Below are 25,662 nucleotides of genomic sequence, written 5' to 3'. Positions count from 1 at the left end.
GAAGATTACAAGCCCTTGGTGTGCTTGTCAAGGTGAAGGCTTTAGCTTGACACATTTCCCCCCCCCCCCCCGATAATATTGAAGAACTGCATGAAATTTGGATCTCAAACAGTCCTGAGTATAATCCCCCTTTTGAGAAGGGAGGGGAGGGAAGTGGCTACTCCGTCCATTACTGTTTTAGAAAGATGGAGAGTGAGAGAAGGGTCGGAGTTGCCTGTAAATCTTGTAGCTTCCTCTGGTACTGGCCTGTCAAGGTTGCCTTTACCAGCATCACAGCCCAGAGTGCCAATCTGTCATGCTTGCAATCCTTCTGCTGCTGGTGGGGAGCTGTGTGTGTGGAGCAGCAGTCACTACTCCCACTTGTTTTTTCAACTTCAGCAGCACTCTTGCATTTTGCAGTTTTTGCCTTACCTATTGATCATTGTCTATACCTTTTCTACCCTGGCCCCAGCTACTTTCATTTCCTTAGTAGTCAGTGAATGTTGCCAGCCTCCTCTGACTTCTTTTGCTGCCCTTGCCACGTTGAATCTTACTCCCGTCAAGCATGAGACTGGTTTCCTAGGGAAGACTCCATTGTTTCCTCAGGACTGAGAAGCCTAGAGGTGATCCAGAGTAGCGGCTTGTTTATTTAACCCACAGGTGAAGGCTGTGCTTATGGTAGAGAAACTGTAGTGTAATTAGTGTTGCAACTGCAGTAGTGCAAACTACCTTACTCATAACATACTGATGTACTTGCCTTATTATAGTTTTATTCTAACACTTCAGAGAACTTAATCTGCTAAGTAAAACTTTTAACCTCACTGCAGCTACCTTCTTTTGAATTTTACCCTAGTGTCATGTTCCCTCATGAAGGTAGTTTTCTAGCATTTTCAGCCTTAATCAAAAGGTAAAGTACATTCCTTACCAAAGGCGGTCAGTGCTACTGAGCTGCCAATCACTTGGAGAACATTTTCAGTTTTTATATGAGCTACTTCCTGATCTGGTTTGCATATTGCAAGTACTTTGAGTGTGGCAAAGAACTTAAGATCCTAATGATTAGCATACAAGGCTACAATTAAAGTAAGTTCAGTGCTCTGTCCTTGGTAGTGGCTAGTACAACAGTTAGGAAGAAATGTTAAAAAAAAAAATCACAAGGATGTAATACAAAACTATCCCTGTGGTCTTGTCTCACTCAGATCTTAGATAATTAAGCATGGATTTGTAATGTGATATGGGAGGATTTTACTGATCTATCCTCAAAGTATGTTTAACATCAGCTCTAACTCAGAATAATTATTTAATTTGTGTGTTGTTCACTTTTAAATAGTGGTTAAGTTGTTTTCATGTAAGGGAGTTCAAACTACATGTTGAGTGAAAGCACATTTCCTTTTTATCATTTATAAAATGTCAGTATATCTCATGCCAACTCTTTTTATTTGTATGGAGAAAACAGCTGTTTTAATGTTCTTCACGTTTTTCTGAGTAAGGTGTGGACAGACAATTGTGAAAGTAAAATCACCTGGATTAGATCAGGAGTTCAACTAGTTTCCATGATTTTGGTATTGCTATGAGACCAAGAATACAGTGTTGTTTTTCTGTTGGAAGTGTTGTCATTATAAAACTACTGAGATTACGGTAGGCCTTCCCTTCCCTTCCCTTCCCTTCCCTTCCCTTCCCTTCCCTTCCCTTCCCTTCCCTTCCCTTCCCTTCCCTTCCCTTCCCTTCCCTTCCCTTCCCTTCCCTTCCCTTCCCTTCCCTTCCCTTCCCTTCCCTTCCCTTCCCTTCCCTTCCCTTCCCTTCCCTTCCCTTCCCTTCCCTTCCCTTCCCTTCCCTTCCCTTCCCTTCCCTTCCCTTCCCTTCCCTTCCCTTCCCTTCCCTTCCCTTCCCTTCCCTTCCCTTCCCTTCCCTTCCCTTCCCTTCCCTTCCCTTCCCTTCCCTTCCCTTCCCTTCCCTTCCCTTCCCTTCCCTTCCCTTCCCTTCCCTTCCCTTCCCTTCCCTTCCCTTCCCTTCCCTTCCCTTCCCTTCCCTTCCCTTCCCTTCCCTTCCCTTCCCTTCCCTTCCCTTCCCTTCCCTTCCCTTCCCTTCCCTTCCCTTCCCTTCCCTTCCCTTCCCTTCCCTTCCCTTCCCTTCCCTTCCCCTCTATCCATAGTAATTTCAGTCAGATACTCCAAACTGTAGTTTGTGTGGGAGATACATTGGTATATTGCTGATATTTTGTAAATCATATTACATAGAAAGACGAAAATGCCCAGATTGTTGAATTTTCTGAACTTTCACTGAAGGAAAGTTAATTTTTCTATGTTTTTGCATTACATACCACTGTCTTTCAGTGGCTTAAATAGGACTTCAATATCATGGGGGTCTAGAAAAACTTCAGTAAAATTCAGGGATGTGCTGAAATGCCATGGGCCCTTTCCACAGTAAGGTTTTACCTTGACCTTTTCAGCAAACTTAATAAACTACATCAGAAGATCATAAGAGAAGTATAGATCAGTAGTTTTGGTTTTCTGAAAGCTGTTGGTACAAGAAAGGAACATAGGGTTAGTTTTCAGTAGCCCATTGACAGTTTTCAGCAAAGAGTTGATATGTCAGCACTCTTCCGGTCTTTTACTTGTGAAACAGGAAGGAAAACGGAGGAAAAAGAGAAATGAAACCCAAATCAAACTGGTTTTCAACTGTCTCAACATGGGCTCAAACAAGCAAATTCCTGTTGTCTTCTATTTCACAACTTGTTAAGATTTGAAAGATCTCCCAAGGAAATACCTGCACTTTGAGACATGAGAAGCTATTCTTTCTGTGAGATCTACAAATGAGTGATGGTTTCATCTTTCAGAAAAAAATTCCTCACATACTGACATATGACCAAACTGATGTGCATCCAGCTACTCTGAAGCGGAGGATTTTACGGAAAAGCCATTCAGAGCACACTAAAAAGACACCTGCTGGTCAGTGCTCAGATTTAATCAATTGGCCGAGTCATTGCTGCTGAGTTCCCGCTGGGTGCACATTCTGTACGCCTTCCCAGCCAAAACTGGGATTGTCTTTGCTCAGCAGGCATTTTACCGGCAGAACTGAATGGCAAATATCCCCTCAAGCAAGCCAGTAGATGTCCTAGTAAATGTCAATGACATATAATGTGCGGTTACTGTTAATTAATAAATTGGTGCTGATAACAACATAGATCTTGAACTGAGTTACTAAAAATGTGGTTTTATAAGACTGGTTGTATGTTTCTGTATATGTTGATTGGGGCCACGGATTGGGGTCTGTATGATGTCTGTGCCTTGTAGAGCACGTATAAGTTCATACAATGACTTTTGGTCCAAGGAATTCAGTCACTTAGAAATTAAATTAAGAGTCTGTGCTACAAAAATTGCCTGTGTATCCTGGCTTATGGTGAATCAGAACAGGCCTAGAGGGAAAACTCCTGCTGGCATACCATATTATGTTATAGAAGAAAATGTACACAAGTGATGAAGGATTACTGATGATTTTTGGAGAGTTTAGGAGACTTAAGTTCATAAAAATCACTGGCTCTGAATTATATGTAGAGACCAGTGCCCTATGTCCACATGTTTTTAAGGAAGGCAGCACAGTTTAGCAATGAGGATCTTCTAAGATGCTGGGAGTTTCACAATGAAGTCTGCAAGGTGTCTGTGGTCCACCAAGGAAGTATAAAACAAATCACGCAGAAACATTCAGAGAAAACAGAATAGCTAACCATATAAGAAGAAAAAATTGCTCAAGCTCATAGAACTATGGGAGGAAAGCACAGACAGCTCTCTTAATTTTGGTGGTAACTCCCTTGATTTTTTTAACACTTTGATTGACTCTTCTAGGTTCTCAGTGTTGGGTTACAGTGTGATTGGATGTATGGCATAGCATTTGTGTGAGGCAAACAGGCATTTACATTTTGATAGTTATGTTTGTATCTGGTATTATGTTTGTATCTATTTAAAGACAATAACACTGTTAATTTCACAATATCTTGGTTTAAAATAGATCCCCTTGATCATGACCAGATACACATTATTATTGTTGTTATTTATTTATTTATTTATTTATTTCTGAGTAGATATAGGGGAAAATAATGTACAGGTCCATGTAAGACAAGATACAAACTGGATGTGTTCATGATAAAGCTCCAAGCCAGTTCTGTACAATGATGCTTTCAGTGACTGGATTATGTTAGGTAGAAGAGGCAGGTGAGGGGAGGATTTTTTTTTCCCCTGGCAGTTTGCATATTATTTCATTTGTTAATCTTGCAAGGCAGGCAAAATATTCCTGGGTTCTGAGTGGTTCAGTCTACCAGGTTGTCTGCTTGTGGTCACAGAGGACAACAAAACAAGAACAAGATGACAAGACCCCAAGGTTGGGATGAGGAACACTTTGGCCTTGGGCACTACGCCTGAGCAGTGGAGACGAAAAGATTGTTTTAACTAGTTCTTGCCACACTGGCTTTTAGGGTTCAGCCAAACCCTCTTATAGCTTTGTGATGAATTATGCCCATGTTGCTTCCAATTACCAGTCCAGCCTTCTCACTCTATTCCTTATTGTATCCTAAGGATAGTTGCCTCCTTCTAGCTTCTCCTTCTCCCTAAAAGTACAGGATAGAGATGCAACTCAAGGACAGCTGAGAGCTGATATGTTTTTGCCACTGTCTTAGTTGTATACTGTTTTAAATGTGCTGTGGAAAAGAACAAGGCATCGTGTTGCTCATTGGCTGCATGAATTTTGCTGCCGTTAAACATTGAGAGAGCTGAAAAAGATGTCAGTCATTTCTGTGAATGCATGTAAAATGTCATGCGGTGTTTGTGTGGATGTGATCTTCCTTTTAACCCACAAAGTGAAGCATCTGATACCCTGCCATACTAGATGATTATGGATGCTACAGCAGGTCTTTTTTTTTTTTTTTTTTTTTTTTTCCTCAGTTGACAAGGAGAAACATTTATGTGGCCTGGTGTAATGTGCCAGAAGAATCAAAGAAGGAGATCAAGCAAAACTGTCTAATGTAGACTGTGCATGATTATAAAACACGACAGTTGTTCTTTGTGAAGAACTAAGGATAGGTAAACCGCTGGGCCAGTTGTTGATGCTTTCACATACCTTTGTATAGAGGAGTAAATTTACATGCGAATGTAGTGAGCATCAGTTTTGAGAGCTTTGTTTTCAGTATATATAGTGCCTTTAAATATATTTCTTTATCTGTCAAGTGAATTTCTCATTTTCTAACTGGAGTTGGCTCCTGTCAGACCTGTCATGGAATTATATTTGATGTCTGTGACAAAGATAGACTTGTGGAAGTTGAGACATACAATCATTTGGAGCCTTTTAACTTTCCATTTGCCATCTTCCAATGATCTAAGCTCCATAAATTTTGGCCATTAAGTTTTGTATCCAGTAAAGCTAAGCAACACATTGTTTTTTTATATTTTTATATTTACATTTTGTAATACCGAAAGAGCTATATTTCTTACAATGTATACTTTCCTGCAAGGCAAAGACTGCATGCACCTAACTAATCTGCTACACTTTCCAAATTCAAGTAAGGCTCCACCTGGCTTCTTGCATGCCAATACCATGTCACTGTATTTTTTTTTTCCTAGGTTGAATTTGTAATTATGAGTAAATGCTGGCATACAGCCAAAGGTAGCTTATCCTGTTCTGGGAAACTTACCTCTCAGCAGTAATTTAAATATCGAGATCTTCTTTTAGCCTGTAAGTTGTATCATGAAGAAATGATGTTGATGTTTTACCTCAGAAACTTTCATAATGGCAAAAGGAAAGAGTAATATCTGTTCCTTCAGCTGTGAATTTCCTGATGGCTCTAATGCAAATTGAATGATAATATTAACTACTTTTTGTCTTTATTTTTGGTGTGTAACGTCTTTTGGATTTGATACTCTATTTATAACTTTAGCACAAGGTTGAACACAGTTATCACACCTCATTGGTTGCACATTTTACCCTTAGACAGAGTGTTAAGAGTCTTTTTCTTATCGATTCCCAAGCTGAGCAATTTCGTTTTTTGTTTTCGTACTTTGACCTTTAACCCTGGGATCCATTAGGACACTGAGCTAGCAAGGTGTAGACACATCAACTAAAGAGGGAGAGAACTGAAATGACACTGTCTCCAGCAAGGAATGCATTAATAGATCTGAATTCAAACATAGAAAAGGCAATTTTTTTCCTGCTGGGAAGCAGAGTCCTCAAGAGAGTCATCTCAGACTGAAGAACATGATATGAAAATCAATAAAGGCCCTATTGTGCTGGTGATGTGTCCGGGAAGTGTCATTTTATATCTTGTTAGTGGATATCTAAAGGAAGTTAAAGCTACTTAGCTCATAATAATTGGATAAATCCTCTTTCATCAGTGGTCTATTTTGCTGTTCAAAGTAAAAGTGAAAAACGGTGGAGAGTCCAGTTTGAAATTGGATATGATGAGACTGAATGAAGACAATGGCTGTTAAGTGTGTTTTTTTCATCAGGCTGACAGTGTTTCCAAAACTGATTTTCAGCTCTGTTTTTCAATCAGAGATTTAAAAGAGTAATTAAAAATAGAAGGCTTTCTTCTGTGTATTTAATTGGAAGAAAACTGTGCTCTTGACGTTTTTACTATATTACTTAATGCTCCAGACAGAGAAACTGTAAATGCATCATTTGTTTTATTGCAGTGGATGAAGGAATTATGGATCTTGGTTAAGTTTATCTGCATTATTAATACTATAGGCTGGGTAAACTCAAATAATGGAGATGACAATTGTACACACAGCCCTCAATATACTTGTGGCATTGCACAATTAGCAACAAATATGGTAATATTATTATAGCAGTTTTAATTAAGTTATTGATTAAAAAATTAGATACAGTTGGCAGAAGGAAGAATACAGGGTAGGGAAGGAAAAGGAAGAGTGATTGCCCATACTGCAACTGACTTTCTCAGTTTCTTTCCTTAGGTAGTAGACATTTTGCAGTTGCTATTACATGTTATCATTTGAGATCACATGTGTGAGACTTAAAATTGAAGCTTTTTTCTTCTGTGCCTTTCAAGCTACATTATTGTTCATTTACACATGAGTAATGATAGGGGTAGGAGATGACTGAGTATTGAAAGAGACCAAGTAATTCTACACTTAAATTTTTCCGGTGACAGACTTTGTAAATGTGCTGCTCTCCTCTGCTTTCTGTACACCACAGGGAAAAAAATAAACGGGAAGAGTTTAGTAGTCTTTCCTCCACTGTGGAAAGTTTGGCTGGTATGTTTACCTCCCGAGATGTTTCAGTCTGCAGCTTTCTGAGTGGTTACATTGATGTTACCTCATTGGGATGGTGTGAAATTCTGCTCATTAGCAAGACATCTATCAAATGCATTCAGTGAATTAGTGATTTTTTTTTCTGCCCTTTACCCAGTAGCTTTTAACTTAATTTCTTTATGAAACATAAGGCTTTCCAACCAGTTTGGTTTTGGACCCTCTTTGTAGGATTCAGTAGCTGTCTTTCCCACATATCCTCATGTTTTGCATTACTGTTTTAAGCAATGCTTCTCTCCACAGTGACTGTGCATTTTTTTTTTGTTGTTGTTTGTTTCTTTACAAATATATGAAGAAAGACATAAAAACAGAATCTCTTTTCTGCGTAAAAATTGTGGCAAGGTAGAAAGACTGCTCTACCTGCTGGATTATTAAGTGGATCAGTGGTGCAAGTGGGAAGGCAGAAGAGCTGACCTTTCCCGTTGCAATGTCAGCTTTGATTTTTTTCTTAATGGTGTGATATACAGTTTATTGTGTGAGTACAACAGGAAGCAAAAGCAATGTTAAGAAACAATGGGGTTTCCTTGTTTACCTATGCCATCCAATGTGCATGCACTTTCTTGTAAAGAAGATGTTATATTCATCAATAGTTGTGGGATAATCTGTCCTAGCACCCCGTTATATTATTTATTTTATTATAAGTAAAGTAGTCTTAATAATTTGAATGAAAATGTTACTGATGAGAAGAAAGTCATTTGTTTTCACACAATTTAAAGACAGTTACTACATTTTTCTTGCTTTAAGAGCATTTGACCTCCTGTTGTTGATTTGGGTGAAATACAATGACAATTATAACCACTTTCATTTCCAGGGTTTTGTTAGAAGCGTATGGGACCTGAAGGCTTAGTAGTAAGTACAAGACCTGACTAATAGAGATTGATGCAGTGTATATGTATTGCACAGTTAACAAGATAAACCTCAGCAGCCTTTGAAAGGATTCTCTCAACCTTTAACAGTAGTATCATCAGTGCAGCAGGGATAGCTTTCCCTACATAGCTCTGACCTTGCTAGCAACAGCAGTGGTTACACGACTATCATTGACAGATTAAAACTACTGTAACCTTTAGATGTAACTTCCCCAAATGTATATTTACCAAGTAACTATTGTTGTTTTTCTTATTCCTATAAGTATCCAGTCCTTTTCAGAAACTTGTTAGGTCCTTGACCTTCTGTAGGAAGCAGTTTTCTTGCATGTTCCTCTTCATTACAGTTGTGGATATGTATATATGTATTTCTTTCAGTGATGCCTATGTATGTGCAAAGCTTCTGGTTTCTTACTGCAGCTGTACAGAATAGGTCAGTGCTTATTTCTTTGCAACAAAATGCTGTTCTCACTTTACCATTGACTTCTTTTGCATGTCTAATCTTTTTCACTGAAGTTCAAAATAGAGCTCAGTTAACACCTTCTATTAAATTTCTGTTCTTGAATTAACACGACTGTCTTAAATGGATATCATCTTTAATTTGAATTACACATTTTATTAAAAGCAGTCTCATTTCAGAACTATCAGTGCCACATTAGCCTTCTTCTTTCTCTCTTTCCCTTGATCACTGGAAGAAAATGGCTGGAGTAGTGCTTTGGGTACTGCTTCAGAGTACTTTCTCTGATAGTCTTGTGGTGGGTTGACCCAGGCAGCAGCTAAGCTCCTACCTGGTCGCTCACTCACTCCCCCCTAGCAGCATGGGGGAGAGAATTGGGCAAAATCAGGAAAACTCACACACTGAGATATAGTTTAATAAGTAAAGGAAAGAGGAGGAGGAAACAAACAAAGTAATGCAAAGGCACTCATTCACCACCTCCTAAAATTAGACTAATGCCCAGTTAGTCTGTGAGAAATGGCTATCTCACCCCAAACACCCTTCCCCTCCAGTTTTATTGCTGAACATGTAGTTATATGATGTGGAATATCCCTTTCGTCTGCTTGGTCAGCTGTGCTGGTAGTGTCCCATCCCCCAGCTTCTTGACCACCCCTGACCTACTTGCTCTGGGGTACAAAAGTGGGAGAAAAAAAAAGAAACCTTGGTGCTGTGGAGGCAATGCTCAGCAGTAGCCAAAACACTGGAGTGGTATTAATACTAGTTTAGTCACAATTGCCAAACACAGCATGATGTGCTGCCATAAAAAAAAAAAAAAATCCATTTAAGCTAGATTCATTATATCAATGCAATTAATAAAATGTATATTTTGACTTTCGGAGCTACTTGTTTCTTTAGTGTGCCTTAGAAAGAAAGAAGATAGGAATCCAGTCAGGCCTTAGCTGTCTTTTTCAAGAAGGCACTCTCAGATATTGTTTGTAAATTCAGGTAAGCTTATTCTGATAAGGGGATGTGGCTTTTCTCTTCTTACTCCTTTCCCTCAGCATTGGGGCTGTGAAGGGTAGAACTGCCCTAAAAATGTGCTCGGATCCTGAGTTCCTTACAGTGTCTGCAGACTGAAGGGAGTTTCAGTCAGTATTTTCACTCTTACTGCCTCTCCTCACAAGCAAATATTATCTCCCACTGCTCTTGAAAGTAGACAAAGTGCGCAAATGGGGTTAAACTGTCTGGCTGAGAACAGAGCTGCATGTTTTATTCCCCTTTTAAGTATGTCATCCCATCAATGCTGCCAGAAATGCTTCATTACTTTTGTGTTCAAAATGATGAATTCCCTCATAGGAGATAACCATTGCAAATAAAATCACTAGCAGTTCAGCATAAAACCAGGTTGAGAGTTTTTCGCAGAGCATGTGATAACTTTGTGTTAGAACCCTGTTGTATGCAGACCTATGCTGGTCAAAAGTGATTTGCTTGATGTTCTTAGGGATATTTCATGGCAGGGGAACGTATGTGTCAAACCAACTCACACATCTCACCTTGGACTCCCAAAAGATAGTCTCTTGTGCCTGGAGAGAGAGTTTTTGTGGCTCTAGAGATCCTTTATAATGTTTGCCTACTGAAAAAAAATAAAAACAAAAATCACCCCCCACAAAAGCAAAGCAAATCAAGACAAACACAACCCCAAAAACAAACAAAACCCTCACTGAATCCAGTGAATCTTCTGTACTTTTCTTTACATTCATTAACGGAATGACAGTCCTCCTAAATTAAGTATCTTGGAGCCATTTCTTCATTTTAGATCTTAGAAAATGAGTAGTTAATGATACAATGAAATCGTATCAAGGGCCAGCCTGATGCCTTGATGTACTGGAAGTGCTGATAGATGATTCAGTGCACCAGGTGGTTGCATCTAAAATAAATGAGTGTGAAAAGCAGTAATAATTTGGGCTATGCAAGTCATATACATACTTAGAGAAAAAAAAAACGTAGCTTCATTGTGTCTATGATAGCAGGTTGTTGGCATGTTTTGTTTTGTTTTGTTTTTGTTGTTTCATTTTGTTTTTTAGTTTTCTAAATACATTATTTCTGTTTAAGATATTTTCTATACTAGCAGACAATAAAATGTCTTGAAATAGACACTAGAGATAAAATAATTCTTTATGGTGATATTAAGAACAGATAAGAACATTCTGGATTCAAGTATTGTGTTTCCTGCATATTTTCATTTGTCCTTGCTTTGATGACTTTCCATGTCAGTATGAACAAAATATTTAACTGCATTTTCATAAGCTATATAAAAAGTCACCTTTTACACATCATTTAAGCATTACTTCTGTACTAGAAAAACAGGAAATTAAGTTGAGCATTAATACTTTCTTAAGCCCTGCCTCTATACTGTGATATTTTAATTGTATTATATGACAAATCATTTCTGCAATAATCAAACAGAATGTAAAGTGTAATTATCAACTAGAGAAGAAAAAATGAAGTTGACCATTACTGACAATAAAGGAAGCATAGCCTAATACACACAGAATAAAATTGGTAGTCAGAAAACTTGTTAGCTGCCTCCCTGTAAGAAAACCTTTTTACTTGGTATTTCAGTTGTCTGTTAAATAAAAATATTGGGTGACTTCTTCCTGGACCTTTAAATGAACCAGTGTTGTGCTGTCTGTGCTTTGGAGCATGTTTTATGGGTACAAGTATGAGGGGAATCCTAGGTTTTGGTCTTGCCTCCCATCACAGGTTGAAGCCGTTATAGGCTTTTATGGTAGGTGGCTGCACAAAGGCACAGAAACTTTTTGCAGAATTGCTGTGGTAGAACCCTAATCTGTCAGTCTGTTGAAGGGCATTAAAGGGCCTCAGGCAAATCTAGAAACAAATGGGGCTAATTCTACCCTTCCTCAACTGCTGACATTTTGGGTAGCTCCGTCCTGACCTTAAGTTGTCTTTGGGGGTATCGTGTTGGGAGGTGTGTTCCATAGACAATAAGTAGGTCTTGAGCTTAGTGGTGCTCAGTGCAGTATTACTGCTTAGAGTTTATGCTGTTCTTCTTGCCTCTAATTATTCATGAATATATGACTCTGGCGTCACTTAACTTTCAGTATTATTTTGTATGAAAATAAGTTTTTGTTTGTTTGTTTTTTGGAATAAAGTATTAGTTCTCATTTAATTCACTAGTAATGATGACTAATGTAATTTGTTGGTTACTTCATGCTGGGGTTTTTGGGCTATGAAAATGGGAGTCTGGCATTTAATTTGAATAATTACTGGTATTTAAGTCTTCCTCTTAGCAACAAGTGGGAATACAAAATAAATGAGGACTTTTTTTCCAACAGACTTTAAAAGCTGAGGAAGAGAATTTGGCTTTGGTTCAAGTATTTGCAACCAACCTTTACATAATTTAGCTCGTCACTTCAGTTTTATTGGAGGCACTTGAGAAATGTCCCTTGACATTCTATGGGCAATTTACTATCTTGAAAAAAAAAAAAAGAAAAAAGTAATTGATGTAGTGTAAAGTTTGTCCAGCATTTGGAGATGTCTCTTTTTTTTTTTTTTTTTTTTTTAAAGTATTTTAGCAAAGACTGTTACTGCCTTGCTTGAACAAGTCATTAGAATTTGAGCTGCTGTTTCTGCAACTCCTCAACATTTTAAGAGGAGCACAAATAAAAAGGCAAAGAAATGAGAAACTCTGGATATATCTGGTTGAAAGTGTTTATAAAAGCCTTTGGATTTAGCTATAAAAATCAAATGAAATTGTGCAGTGTATGTGGAGTAGAAGGGAAGCATTTTCAAAACAAACGATTAATATCTAATCCTCACATTGAACCTCCTACATGAAGAGGAGACAGTGACAGGTAATGCAAGCAGTACAAATAGCAAAAGGTCATCTAATTTATTTGAATGTGTATAGGTAACTTAGGAGCCGTGAAGGCTTTTTCCTTTTCTCTACCCTCCCCAAATGTAGTGCAGCAGCCACATTAATGTTATGTTTCTACCAAATTACGATGAATCATGAAAAAGCAAATATTTTCTGGTTTGACTTTTCAAAGATATGTCAGTATTTTCCATTTGTAGAACAAAAGCAAACTCCAAGAATTGAAAACACCTTGAAATTATGATGGAAGAGAAAAACAAGCCTGAGAACTTAGGCTATAAAAGTACTATTAGTATGTTATATTAATATAGCTATATTAATATAATAGCTACTGTTCCATAGACACAAGGATTAGAATGGTTATAGTTTCTTTTGCCTTTTTGGCTGATAAAAGAGTGTTAATAATGATGAGTGTATGTGTTTTGTTTTTGTTTTGTTTTGTTTTTTTCCTCCCCCTTTTCCTGTTTTCTTCTAGTACATGATTTCAGTATTGCTGTGTTATCATCTTTGACAGGAAATGAGGGCATCCAGCTTCTATGGTGGTTGTCCAGGATTTCAGGTGGAGACCTGATCCAAGGTCATACTTCCTTGTTTTGTTGCAATTTCTCATACAGGAAGGAAACAATACAGAGCTACACAAAAAGCATTTTACCTGGGTGTGAATTTTTAGCTAACACTAATACGTGCTTCAAATAACTTATACTGTGAGTTCATCAGCTAGATGTATTGGAATCAGTGCATTCTGAATAGATAACAGGTAGTTAGAATGGAATCTGATGCTACTTTTCTGTCTCTGATTTCTAAAGCTTACCTTAATCCTTAAAAATTGTTAATGATTAGCAACATACACACTTTAGTGGGGGTAAGACCTTCCATGAAATTTCTTACACATGGAGAGGCCTGACCCAATGCAGTAGGAAGACAATGTGCATTTGACTATGCGCAAAGGGCTCTAGATCTGTCCCATTATAAGGGGCATAAAATATGAACCTCTGTTTAGGCTGCCTATGTTTATGATGGGTAATATTTGCTTGATGCCATGGCCATATTTAAGACAACATCAATGTGCAGGAAAGACAGAAGAAGAGTCTTAGAAGCTGGCAAAATTATTCTTCAGGAAGAAGCCATCGTGTGTAATTATTATTATATATGTATTTTTTAATTTCCCTTCTTTCCTTTGTTAAAAATAATAATAATCTGTGAACCATTGGAGAGAAGGCAAAATACTTCAGAGATATGGAGTTTTACTCAAGTTAGTAGGGTGCATTTACATTTTCATTTTTCATCAAATTCTGCTGGGGATCTTAGTCTTCAAATTCTAAAGAAATACGCTTGGACATATTTTGCTTTACAACAGTTATTACAGGTAACTTTATAAAAACTTGTATGTGGTTTGGCTCACAAATGCTGTGATAATCTGCTTTTTTTTTTTTTTTTTTTTTTTTTTTTTTTCCCCCCCAAGAAAAGGTTGTTACTTCTTACTCTTGGAAGCTTCTCTGAGCAACATTTTCTGGTGCCTCACCATCCTCTGAATAAGGAATTTCTTCTTAATTCCTAATCTTAATCTTTTAGTTTAGAGCCTCTCTTTTAGTTTAAAGCCTTTACCCCTTGTCCTATTACAACATGCCTTTGTAAGGAGTCCCTCTTCAGTTTTCTTGTAGGCCTCCTTTAGGTACTGGGGATGTTTTCAATCCATTATCTACACAGCTTGTATGTGTGCTTGGGATTGCCCTAATAAAGGCAAGACCTTGCACTTGGCCTTGTTGAACCTCATGACGTTTGCACGGGCCCAACTCTCAAGCTTGTCCAGGTGCCTCTGGATGACATCCCTTCCCTTTAGTGTGCTGACCATGCCACTCTGCTTGGTGTCATCAGCAAACTTGCTGATGGTGCATTCAATCTCACTGCCCATGTCGCTGACAAAGATTTTAAATGGTGCAATATTGACCACTAGGGAACACCATTTATCACCAGTTGCCACCTGGACATTGAGCTATTTACTGCAACTCTTTGTATGCAACCATCCAGCCACTTCTTTACCAAGTTGTTCATCTGTTCAATCCACATTTCGCTGGTTTAGAGACAAGGATGTCACATGGGACAGTGTCAAATGCTTTGCACAAATCTGGATAGATGATGCCAGTTGCTCTTCTCTTTACAGTTACACTGTAACCACATTGCAGAAGGCCACCAAATTTGTCAGGTACAATTTGCCCTTACTGAAACAATATTGGCTATTGCTAATCACCTCCTTATTCCATGTGCTTTAGCATAGTTTCCAGGAGGGTCTGCTCCATGGTCTTGCTGGGCACAGAAGTGAGACTGACTGGCCTGTACCTCCTCAGGTCTTCCCTTTAAAAATGGGGGTTATGTTTCCCCTTTTTTTCAGTCAGTGGGAACTTCACAAGACTGACGTGACTTCTCAGATACGATGGATAGCGGCTTAGCAACTTCATCTGCCAGTTCTCAGGACCCTCAGATGTGTCTCATCAGGTTCCATGGAATTCTGCACGTTAGGTTCCTTAGATGGTTTCAAAGATGTTCTTTTCCTACAGTGGGTGGTTCTTCTGTCTCCCAGTCCCTTCCTTTGCCTTTTGCAACTTGGGCTGTGTGGCTAGAGCATTTGTGAAGACTAAGGCAAAAAAAAGCCATTGAGTAGCTCAGCCTTCTACATATCCTAGGAAACAAGATCTTCCATTTCCTTCTCGAGAAGGCCCACTTTTTTCCTAGTGTTCCTTTTATCACTGACATACTTACAGAAGCCTTTCTTGTTGACTTTGGCATTTCTGGACAGTTTTAATTCTATTTTGATGGCTTTAGCTTTCCTAACCTGATCCCTGGCTGTTTGAAAAATTTCTCTGTATTTCTCCCAAGCGACCCTTCTTTTCTGTGTTTGACTTTGTCCAGGATCTCCTTATTCATCAGTGCAGGCTTCATGGCATTTTTTTTTTTTTAGGATGCATTGCTCTTGAGCTTGGATGAGGTGATCCATGAATATTAACTACCTGTCTTCTTCCAGCAAGGTAGGAGTTACCACTGTGGAGCTGCTGGGATGCACAGGTTTTGAAGCTCTGGGGCCCAGGCCATATTCTCTTTCAGAATATGGTGTAGATTCATGATTAAGCAGGAGATAAAGTGTCAGCCCAGAATACTCAGTTTCTTGTGTGCTTCATCCCCTGTAACACAAAAGATGTATTAATCCCAAGTACTACTCACATATCAAAACATTCTTCTATGGTTCACTTGCCCAGTATTTTATTCTGTCTTCAGAGGGGAAAATCCATTACTCATTTTAAGTAGTGACACATACTCAAAATAATACGGATGTAGTTTCTGATTTTCAAGATGAACAAAAATATACATTCTGTCCAATTCACCAAACAATTACTATCTCGTTGAAATTATGTTACTTTCCCTGCCCCCCCATAAGTTCTGACAGTGACAGTGAAAATAATGGAATAGTTTGTAAAGAAAAATGCTATTGAAGTGGTTTGTATTTCCTATCCAGTAAATACAGATGCCTTCCAACACAATATGAGAAGGAATTCTTCTGAGAAAAAAAAAAAAAAAAAAAAAAAGGCAGGAAAAAAGGAAAATCCCAACATTGCAGAGGTTCTGGAAATGGATAAAATATACTATTTTGTAACAGTTGAGTTACATGAAAATTTTATTTAATGGGATGTAAGTAATTAAGACATTAGAATTTTAGAATAATGTCATACCTTTAAGTTAGTTATAAGTAGTAACATACTGATGTATGTACTACATACCATGAGACGTATGAGAGGCTTAGCTTTTATCAGGCAGCTCCAGTTACATTAAATGACTGGAAGGCATTAAGAAGAAGGACCATGTTGTTGTAGGAACCACTCTTGATGCTTTCTGCAAAGCTTTAGATTGTGGATTAGTCTTAAAACTGAAAGGATTCCTTGGGAATTATGTCATTATGAAATAATGTTATCTAGAACACATCTGTTATTCTGTATTTTGCACTGGTATACTGCTGCAAATGTAACAGCAAGGTCATGACATTCAGGCATGGGACTTCAGCAAAACTCGTTATCAGGCTGTTAATTCAGGAGATGTCTACATGATCTAAATGTTAGTTTTACTTGTTAATATTTGGACATCAGCATAGCCTTAAAGGGCTTAAAAGACAGTGACAGAGGGCTATTGGCACAAGAGAGTGTTTGAGACACTGCTAAAACACTGAGAGGCTGAGAAAATTGCTTCAGACATTTTGTATCAAAACCTCTGGAAGTTTGAAGACTATTACTTACTGTCTCTAGATAAAAATATGGAAAGCCATACATAAATCTTATGCTTGCTGGGCCAAGTAGACCTACCTCATGCCTTGAGATAAGAAACAGAAATTTAACCTGAAAGGAAGACAGTGCCTTTTAAGTACACCAGCACCCTAGTACACAACCCATATGCTTTGGCTACTTCTCAAAAAAAAGGGCATGAGATGTTTATTCCGGCCGGCTTCCCGTTAGTTCTGCTAGGAAACCTATACAGTGTTGGCTTTAATGACATAGTCAGTCAGAGTTAAGGAAGACAAACAATTTTACCTGAGAATTAGTTCCAGTCTGTGGCAAAAACAAAGAAGCCTAAGTGCATCTTTAGATCCCTTAGTTAGGCTTGATTTAGGAGCCTTTTGTTGTTACAGACTTCCAGTAACAGGAGGAGGGGGACTTAGGAATAAATCAGGCTTTTCAGGCTCAGATTGTTGCAGTTAACGGTGCTGTGGCTTTTTGTGCTTTAATCACATCATATTATGGTTTTTCATCAGGCTCCAGCTTCTGTATTCAGGGGTATAAGAATCACTACTGTCATCTGAAAAAAATCCTTGCTTCTCTTGGTTGTAGGTAAAGCATAAAGCATATGAAAAAGTTGAAAGAAGAGTAAAAAGCATGTGATTCTATTATTATTTTTTAATGTAATAAAGATGTATGGTTAGAAAGTTTGTTCTGTTAATAAGTTTTTAATAAGAAGTAGGTCTTATATATTTTGGCATACATAATGAGTTGTTTTTTTTTTTTTTTTAGGGGAAATGCCAGCTGTTGAAGAACTGGATTCTGGGGTGAAGTTAGATTGGTGTAATACTGTCTGTAATTTCTTGGCAGGTGAGAATGACTTTGTTGTGGTTATTCAATGCTGAAAGTGTTCTAACATTAATGCATATTGTAAATGCTTGCTTTGGGATTGATTAGTAGCAAACAGAAAAGAATAATACACAGAGCTGTTCTCGTCTTGCACCAGTGCACAGTTACTTCCATGAGCATACAGAACAACTGAAAGAAAGGCATGTGACCTGTCTAGCAGGAACGATTAGTCAAAGATGTGTTTTCTTGTAAGAAAAAAAGTTTACTTTTTAGTAAACTGTTTCATCTGAGAAGTGTTGAGAACAGAAGGAATAAAAGAATAATCTGTGATAAACTAGAAATAAAACTTGGGGGTACAGAAAAAGTAGAAGAAAAAAAAAAACAAACAGATTTTAGGGATAGATCTGTTGCATCTGGAAAACCTTGTTTTGCTTCTGTAGAGATATAGAAGAATGCAAATTCTTCTATAGAAATGTAGCAGCTTCTGACTTCACTGGATTCACCACTGTTATCATTTAGGCATTTTGGTCTGTGGAAGAAATTTGGGAGTGACAATGCTTTGGCATGTGGCAGAGCCTGCCAACAGCTCCCAGGGAGCCAGGTGAGGAAGCTAATAAAGAGTTCCTTTTTCAAATTTATAATGAAAAAGGTAAAGGAACATAATTCCAATACTGCTCTCCAGTTTTGTTTGAAATGAATGTGGAGTTACTGTTGCAAACATTTCAAAAGTGTTTTCAAAGCAAACAAATGTAATACATAGAAAGCAAGCACAATGCCTAGACGTGAAATGAAAGCAGAAGCTGATGAGTACAAATCGAAGGGAGTCATGCTGAGATTACAGACTGTGCCAGCCGTTGCCCATTTGGAGGACTATGTTCACATCTGGTTACAGTGCTGCAAAAAAATAAAAGGTAAAAAGGATTATAGCACTTACAGCTATAGCAGTACAGAGAAGGTCAGCATCCTGATCCTGTATTAAAGAAAAGAGGTTATGATGACAGGAGAATTTTATCCTCTGCCCAATTTAAGGAGAAGAAGCTTTAGGATCTATAAATTGTCTTGTTTACCAAATACAATTAGGCATAACTCTGCAGGCATAATTCTTCCTAACCTAAGCTATTATTAGATGTGGCAAGAAATAAGAGGGCGGTAAGTTAGTGAAAGAGAGGCATTCCTGCACATAGAAGTACACATCCGTCCTGCTTTTCTTCCCTTGCTTCCTCTGTGATTGAAAGAAGTAAGTCTGTAAACATTTTGGGGTGATGGGAGGTGAGGAAAGAAATTGAAAAAGAAAACAAGCGTTTTTGTGCTCTGAAGAAAACAGCACTAAATGACTCAAAATGAGCCAACATCAATGGACCAAATAAACTCATCTCCCCTTCAGTGTAGTATATGGTTTGTGTTTAGCTAAAAGCACCACAGTTAAGTCAGTGAAGAAAAGAAAAAGAAACCACTTTGGGAATGCTTTGATTCTTGATGTACTTGTTGAAGTAATTGCGCCCATCTCCTGGATGTTTGTTTCCCTCCTGTCCCCACCAGCCCAGTAATGCAAACAGCTTCAACCCAGGTCAATAGAGGAGTAGAGGTCTCAGAGTTGGACTCACGTCTAACTCCAGATGGAGGACTACTAGCAGCTGATAGAAAAGTTGCATATTGAGCCCGAGCCTTGTGTGACACCAGAGGATGTGCATGAAGTTAGAGCTGTTAAGAATGTACCATATAGCAGGAAAGAGTTTCAGTTGGTGTCTGGACATTAATAGATACCAGAAAATTCTCCTGTAGGACCTATTTAGACAACAGAAGGATGAGTAGAAAGGCTAGAAACCCTGCATTTCTCTTGAAAACTCAAACTGATTTTGTAGTTAATATTAGAACTTTTGGGACTTAGTGGATATCTTATTCTTATTCTTCAAGTATTATGTATTTTGCTACACTATACAAAGGAAAAAAATAGAAGGACTACTTTCTTCAGCTGGCCTGGCTGTAACCCAAGTGGTTGAGCTAAGGTTTAAGCATGTTTGCAACATTTCTGTGTAGTTACCTAGTTACCTGAAAAGAAACACTGAAACACTGACATTACATTTTTTTTAACCTCATGAAAATTGGAGAATGGTATCTGCTTGTGGAGCTTTACAATACTTTTTTTTTTTTTTTTTTTTTTTTTTTTTTTTTTTTTTTTTTTTTTTTTAAGGAAGAATAGGTCTCTGAATCTCTGAGTTTCAGATGCCAAAATGCAGTTCATTGCACTTTGGCTGAACAAATTGCTGTACTAATCCCTCTTCTAATGTGAGCTGAAGTACTTTAACTTGGTTCCCAATCATATTAAAAGCAATTTGAACATCCTTGTTGGAACAAAAACTTCAACAGCACACAAAAGGTCTGACATTAAGAAGAACCTATCAGAAAAGATGCCCTGTTAAATACAGTGTCATGCAATTATGTGGTGCCAAATATATTTTCTAGTGGCTCGATATTTCAGAGGGTTCTGAGACATAGCATTGCTGGAGTTATTTAAAGCAAGTGAGACTGTTTTCTTGCAGTAAACAAGAGTCTCTTTTGACAGCAGTGGTTAACAAGTAATTTGGTTTGATTTTAATCCACAAATTATTTCAAATTATTTATAGTTCTCTGTACTATAAGCAAGAACGGTAGTAGTGGTAGCTGTCCCCTTAAAATTTAAGTGGAACTCAACCTTCTGTCACAGACTGTCTCTCAACTGTAAGATGAATAAACACTCTTTTAAATATGTCTCTGTGCTATTTGCACATTTGTGATATGAGAAATTTGGAAATATTTGTATTGTGTAATAAAACCTAATGGAGCTCTTATGGCCTTGGGTAGGAAGCAGTAGTCCATCAGATTTTCCTAACACTGAAGCAGTGCAAAGTGCATTATGCATGGTGTGTCTTACAGAATTAAAATCATTACTGATTGGCAGAAAACTTTTTTTGTGGACTACACAAACCAGTGATTATATTTCAGCTCTTAAGTGGAAAAATGTTTACAGTGATCCTCTTAAATGTGGTGTGGCATTCAGATGCTTTGGAAAGATAAGTAACGTAAGTAAGATAAGAGCAGATACCTTCCTTATGTCATGGTGTGGCTAAAATCTGTACAGCTTTCTTTCCTCATTATAAAATTTTAGTAGAGGTCATAGTGTGTCAAGGGACCAGTGGTGGGACAAACAGCCTTTCACTTTTTACCTCTAGAATTCAAATCCAGCCAAATCATTAGTAGCTGCAAGTTGTTACCACCCGGTGGCTAAGCGCTCTATGTAAAATTAATTTGGTAGTCTCAGCCCAGTTCTGAGTAAACACATTTCCACTTTACAAATATGATGAAACCTGGCACTAATTGGCACCCTTGCTAGCAGCCTCATCAGAGATGCCAAAATAACTGAAATGTTTCTTTGCTTCTAGTCGTGATCTCTCCAGGTCAGCAGTGAAATACAGTGATGGGACAGTATGGAGGAGATGGCACAGCTGTTGCCCTTGCTGTTTTGTGGACTAAGTCTGCAAAGTTGTCAGTCTGGTGCATTTCTCATGCCAGACTATGTAGAGTTATTAGAATTTTTCCACCACTGTTGGTGCACTTTCAGCAGTCTGCTGGCAGTCAACTTAGAGATCTTTTTTTTGCCATCTGTGTGGTTGATGCAGTGATAGCATAATAGCTAAGTGGTTCAAATGTGGGTTTGTATGGTATATTTAGGAACTCGGAATTACAGCCAGTGTAGGCAGAGCAAATTGCTGACAGGTAGCTATTAATCACTTTTAGCCATTCTTTGTGCTGCCAGCTGCTTTGTAAATGAGGATTGGCATGCAGTAGATGAATACCTCCTCATTGTCCAAAAGGAAAGGAGTTTATATTTTGTTTTCAGTGTTAGTATCCACGTAGATGTCAGCAACTGCAAATGGAGATCACAGATTTTAATGTGAGACAGTGTTTTAATGTATGTAGTGCCTGGAGGGATACAGGTTTGTGGGGAAATAGTTATAAAGAGGAAGGAGGAAAAATCTTTCATGATGTCTCTTTTTGGAAAGGAACTTTATTTCTTTGATAATTTACTTTATTCAATTGAACAAGAAAGTTCCTCAAGTGCAGTTGCTGACATAATCTCCGTAAAAGATGGAGGACTTGACTCCATTCATAAAGTAAGGGTGCCAGTGTTGCTTAGGGAATCCCCACTTGCTGTCAGTGGGACATTGCAATAATTCATCTATTATTCCTGTTATAAGAATTCGTGAGAAGTTTTGCTGAATTCTCAACATCAAGATTGCTCTAAAAAGTGGTATTGGGGCCTCAAAAAGACTTAGCTTCCTCTGGAAACTTCCCACCTTCCTTCAGAGTGACTGCCACTCTGCCAGTGCTTTTATGTGAGGCTAATGCAACGGTCTCTCCAGGAAAGGTATGTAAAATGAAGATCCTGGCTACTTTTGATAATTTAGGATTCCGTTTCTCCAGCTGTGAGGTTCTCAACTCAGGCATGCATAAAGCATCAGGTAAAACTGGAAATTTTCGCCTCAGGTTTGAATGGCATGTGTTTAGGTTGAAAGTGTACATAGTACAGGTATGAGAATAAAAATGGAATTACTGCTTTTGCTTTTCCCTACACTGAAATGGGATTTTTAGGCCTTCTTTTGCATGGAATTGATGGTAGTATTTTCCTTACTAAAGCCATTTAGTTGTACAGTTTTGCTTCTTGGAAACATAATATTGAAAATATGTTCAAGTTCTCCTTCCAGAAACTTTGGAATTTGTGACAAAATTATGCCCTTTTACTGCTTTTCCATTATATTTCCCACAGGCTAAATATACTGTCTTATTCATTAAAAATCTCTTAAGTTCTAGCATGAAGATAGAAACCCTTGTACATACTCAAATAACTATCTACATATGGATATATAGCATATTTGTTCAGAAAGGAAAGAAGAACGTAGTACATCCTTTGTAATTGGTCTTGAGATAGAGATTTGCATGCTTGTCCTTGTAAATCACTGTACTGTAGTTCTATGGCTTTGATAGAATTATGTCAGTTTGTGCTAGGTAATCAGCTAGCTCTATCTGTCTCTGCTCTGATTTATTTCATTAGTACAATAAATGTTCTTATGTCTGTACTGGGATGCAGTGCCTCACCATCTTGGGCTTTTCTGATGGAGGTTGTAATAGTGTGTAGATGTTTAAAAGATCAATAAAGTTCATCCAGAAACTACTCACGCCTCAGAGAGACTGACAGAGACAGAATTAATTCACTTCTTGGGAGAAATTACTCTGGGGATCAAAACCAGTCTGCACAAAGTGGTAAACTATTGAACCCAAAGAACTGAAATCTAGCAGGGCTGTTGTGTGTTACCCTTGAGATCAAATTTTATGAACACACATATGATAGTATCCAAATGCCAGTAATGGGCACGCATGATTAAGAATTTGATTTTTGTTGAACAGAATATCTTCGTGCCCTTTTATTACAAGAAAGGGTGAAAGTAAATCGCCTGTTCTGTTAGCTATTTTGTTTGGTATCTTGTATACTTTTTCTAAGCTGATGTGTACTGGGTCTCTTCTTGAAAGTAAATAAAGCTAACTTTTAAAATCTGCTCTTACAAGGAAGTTGGGCTATGCCTTTAAAGCATTCTTTTATAGACTGTTTTTGAACCACCTGTATTTCCACTGTATCCATGTAAGAGGAGATACAGCAACTCTTGTTCTAGCACTAGTTGAGGGATGGTAGGTGAAGTGGTAGGATCCTCTAAGTGCCCTGAAGTGAGATCTCTGTAAGTTCCAGGAAAAAAAAAAAAAAAAAAAGATAATACTGACAGCAGCAGGAGCTGAAAGTCTTTAAAATTAGCTACTTCGTTACCAGTCATATTTGCTATTTAAGTTTTCAGTATGTGTATATTTTTAATTCTCATTTTTCCAAGATAAATTATTACTGAGCTTCAGAAGTTTCGTGAATTAGGAACACCTTTTGCTAAAGTGTTTTCTGAGGCCTGCAAGCTTGATATCCTCTCATACCACAATTCACAGACATTTAATTTTTAATAACTTTATTTTTTCCAGTCTGATAAAGTACTCTGCCTAAACGAGACATGCAGAGAAGTAAAATCCAAAATAAAATGTCTCCTATGGACTACCTTCTTGACCAGATGCTTTAGAATGACTTTGAAAAAGAACACTAATCCAAACTGGAAACTGAATATGGTCTAGAAACATCATTCATATGGAAGAAGACATGCTGTCTACTACCTTACATTTTCAGCATAGCTATTGAATTTAAGTGGCAGTCTTTGTCATGTCAGTGCTTTTTGCCTGCTCACTGCTTGTCTTTGTGTAGTTTAATACTTCACTTTCATAAATTTTCGCAGTTCAGTATTAGTTATTTCTTAGTTTGTGTAATATGCAGTCAAAATGAAATCTGAATCAGTCTGTTTTATGCCTCATTAGAAAGACTAGAAGAACATAGGAGCTGGAACAAAATATAGTCCGTAAGTAACTGTAAGTTACATGTTTGTTCTTCTTGTCATGTATTTTTAGTTTGGCTTCATAATTTAAGAGTTGCAGTAGCTAATATCCTATCAAGCATTTGAATTGGAGTCATTCATTTAATTTTCTTAAGTAAAATTATATCTAGGGGGAGTTAAAGCTGGTCAGTATTTGAGTGGGATTGGGATTTATATTTTAAACTATATTAATGCAGAATTTGTTTGAAGTTACAAACTCTGCTTTGAATTTGCCCTATGCATGTTTAGTAGACATTTCAAATTGTAACTCATGCTATAACAAAGATGCAGAAATGCAAAAGCAAAGTAATTCCTTTCCAGCCACTGCTTAAGCAATTTTAAGGCATGTGTGTTTTCCTCAGCTATGCTATGCTGGAAATGCTTAACCCAATGACAGTTGCTTTCTGTAGACATCTTTGATAACAGGCTATCAAAACAGATGAATATGGCATTTAGGCTGTCTGTCATGGTATATTTTACTTTCTAGCTACTCAGTGTTCAATTTGATAGGTGAAATGGGAACATTTGAGACTTGTATTAAACATTTCATATTGCAAATTAATTTAAATGATTAGCTATGGGGCATCTGACTAAAGTGGCAAATGCTAAAATATTATCTGAGAGCTCAAAATATCCAAGCATAGTTAAATTTTAGAATGCTCTTTGGAGTTACAGTGATATAGAACTAAGAAAATGATTTGTTTTTTAATTTGAGGATCTACTCCAAAATATTGTCTTGGAAAAGATACCAGACTCAAAATATTGCAAGTCCCATTTTCTGTTCCCTTTGGGATGGACAGTACTGACTGAAAGAACATGACCTTATACCTATATTCATGGAATAGGTAAAGTCAATTAAATATGAAAGGTAATAAAATCATTTTTTAAAATCATGCCTCAAGTTCAGTACGTAATGGAAAGCAAAATACTCATACTGGTAGAAATGGAAACAATTAATTTAATCAATCCCTGCAGTTATTCGTTATAATTCATTTATCCACTTAAAAATTATTCTTTATTAGCCATTTACTCAATATAATTCATTTATCCAATACTGTGATTGATTTGCTACCTTAGTCATTTACTCAGCATAATTGAGTCTCCTGAAATGAATGTATTTGTAAAGATTCACTATCTTTTTATCAGAGCATTAAGAAATTTTAGTTGAATCGAAAGAAATATAAAAGACTAGTCATAAAGATTATCTTCTTCACAAGCAACTTTGCTTGTATTTATAGCTCATCTTCTCTCTGCATTGATACTGACACTGACTGGAAAGTGTAAGTACAACAGAAGAATTAGTGGGGGTCATGTAAGAACTACAAATGTGTTTGACATAACCATGAAACATCAGTATGTTTCTACATGCTGTCAAGACAGAGTAAAGCGGAGGATACACCTGAGAATAAAATGATCATGTGGAAGCTCCAAAACTACTTAGAGGAGACTCGCTCCCAGTTTGTGTATGAATGGTGCTGTCTGTGCTGAATACACTTAGCTGATCACACTCAATGTTTTGGTTAAGTCAGAGAGCAGAGCAAGAAGCTGCTGAGGACCAAACAATGTTTAGTGACATTTTG

The 25,662-nt window shown here is 37.6% G+C and overlaps 1 long non-coding RNA gene across 2 annotated transcripts in view; it reads left to right on the top strand.

Moving 5' to 3' along the window:
- The window catches only part of LOC106016512 (uncharacterized), a 77,015-nt gene that overhangs the window by 12,311 nt on the left and 39,042 nt on the right, over positions 1-25,662 (top strand). For both annotated transcript variants that reach the window (XR_005262847.2, XR_003494773.3), the window contains exons 2-3: positions 15,440-15,506; positions 17,532-17,609. This is a non-coding gene — a long non-coding RNA (uncharacterized lncRNA). The remainder of the gene's footprint in view (positions 1-15,439; positions 15,507-17,531; positions 17,610-25,662) is intronic.

The sequence above is a fragment of the Anas platyrhynchos genome, chromosome 1, assembly GCF_047663525.1.
Source record: "Anas platyrhynchos isolate ZD024472 breed Pekin duck chromosome 1, IASCAAS_PekinDuck_T2T, whole genome shotgun sequence".
In the NCBI taxonomy this organism is placed as follows: Eukaryota; Metazoa; Chordata; class Aves; order Anseriformes; family Anatidae; genus Anas; species Anas platyrhynchos.
Note: the sequence above shows the minus strand (reverse complement) of the source record. Positions and strands in the feature narration are given on the sequence as shown.